Raw genomic sequence first — 2113 nt, 5'->3', positions numbered from 1 at the left:
GTTGAGAAATCTTTCCTTGATAGACATCAAACTTGAAACACTGGTGCCCCTTATGAATAGATGACCCCCATTGGATTCCAAGTCACAAGGTCAAAGGTCATACAAAATTACTCAAATGACCAGTTGCTTATAAGTATTGTGAGAGACAAAACTTACATGTATCATTATGGTAGCCTTTGACCGGTAGTTAAACCTTTATTTTCACTGTCTATACAGACATTCTACCTTTTCAGTATTGCCACAAGGGGAGGATATAATATTATTTCTAAATCATTTTTTCATGGTTCTTATGTTTTAATACATTTTTTTCATGGTAGTTATTCTGTACTTCTACTCTCACAAGCGCCATTTCTGAAAAAAATAAATAAAAAATTAAAAACAAGTAGAATAATATTACGTAACGGAATTTCTGGTAACATATGTTACACTCAGATAAAATATTTTTGAATGATTTCTCTATAAGATTGCATAGAACAATCATCAGAGATTAGTCCCTCCATTTCTAAGATATATTATGAAAAGATGCTGAATTCTAGCAAATTGATAAATGTAGAGTTGCATAGTTACATGTATCACAAATAGGACAGTAGCAGAGGAAAACATGGCCTGTATTTCTTGCAGAGGATATCTGTATATGCTAGTGAATACGGGAACAATAACACATTTGTTTCTTCATAACATAGTTGATATTCAACAAACACATCATTAATGATGATATTTTGTCAATATGTAGTTCAATATTTGATGTCTAATCAAGCATTTCATTAAGTAGCATACGTTACTTTGAGTAACGTATGTTACCAGCATTCTACTCAATGTAATTCTTACACCAGAAGAATTTCGAGATATTTGGAATACGATATACATTCTTTGATATCAGAAGAACAAATTCAGACCAAAACATTCCATCTGCTTAATCAATATTGTATATCAAACATTGCAGTTGTTGTAACAGTACTTACCGTAAGAGAAAATTAATCCTAATTCTCAAAGTTTAACACGTATTGACTTTCAAACTCAAATGTTCATAGTAGACGTTCATGTCGTATACAACACCATGCAGAGAGAGAGCAAAAATACGCCGGAAATTGTTCTATCATTCCCTTTAATTAATTTCTCGGTAACGAATGTTACATCACGAATGTTACATCTTGACACGTTTGTCAAATTTCAGACCAACCAATGACTTCTGCAAAGAAATGTTTATATTTTCATTCTCTGTACACTACGAGATTTTCATAAAAGGGGTAACATTTGCTCTGCAAATACGTTTTCATAAAAAGTTTATTGTATCGTATGTTACATTTCTAAAATCAGAATGCAAAATTTTGAGAATATGATGACTTCTTCTCAATGCCACATCCAAATATCGCTTGATGAATATTTTTCCACAGTTTTTGAATATTTTAGCGCCAAAATAGATCAAAAACATAAAGATAATACGAAATCTTTGTCCATACATTGGGTGTTTAATTGACCCTATGATCACATAATATAATCTGACGACATGGAGTAATATATACACCACTGCTTAAAATCATAGGCAAAAGTTGTTTAACTTTTATTGAATGAAAATTTAGGAAATACAAATGATATTAACGCAAAGAAAATTTAAAAACACGCTCTTAGATTTTTATATTTGCTTGTTCAATTTTAAAAATTGAGTCGGCGACAGTCACGTACGTTACAAAATTAGGGTATCTACGCTTCCTACCAAGTTTATAAGTAAAGGGGAAATAAAACGTATACCATGTCTAGGGAGGCTATGGGTCCATGAATGTATAGCACACAAAATATATGATTTGGTATAGCTTATTTTCTAATAAAGTGCCGGCGACATCGATTGCACGCTTTTATTGACTTTGAGTGTCTGTATTGTTAATTGTTTATCTCTGTTTGTGTATTGTTAATTGTTTATTATTGTTTGTGTACTGCTGTCATTGCACTGTTGTCTGTGTATTGTTAATTGTTGATCACTGTTTTTGTATTGTAAATTGTTTATTTTTGTTTGTGTACTGCTTTCATTGTACTGTTGTCTGTGTATTTTTAATTGTTTATCACTGTTTGTGTATTATTAATTGTTTATTATTGTTTGTGTACTGTTGTCATTGTA

General features: G+C 31.1%; 1 long non-coding RNA gene across 1 annotated transcript; it reads right to left on the bottom strand.

Annotated features, from left to right (window-relative positions):
- Positions 1-273: 273 nt before the first annotated feature.
- Positions 274-1190, bottom strand: LOC130050330 (uncharacterized). Its single transcript, XR_008798758.1, has 2 exons — positions 963-1190; positions 274-351 (listed from the first exon to the last, which is right to left on the bottom strand). It is a non-coding gene; the product is annotated as an uncharacterized LOC130050330 (long non-coding RNA).
- Positions 1191-2113: the final 923 nt, after the last annotated feature.

Source organism: Ostrea edulis, chromosome 9, assembly GCF_947568905.1.
Source record: "Ostrea edulis chromosome 9, xbOstEdul1.1, whole genome shotgun sequence".
Taxonomy (NCBI): Eukaryota; Metazoa; Mollusca; class Bivalvia; order Ostreida; family Ostreidae; genus Ostrea; species Ostrea edulis.
The sequence above is the reverse complement of the archived record's forward strand: the minus strand, read 5'-3'. Positions and strand labels throughout refer to the sequence as shown.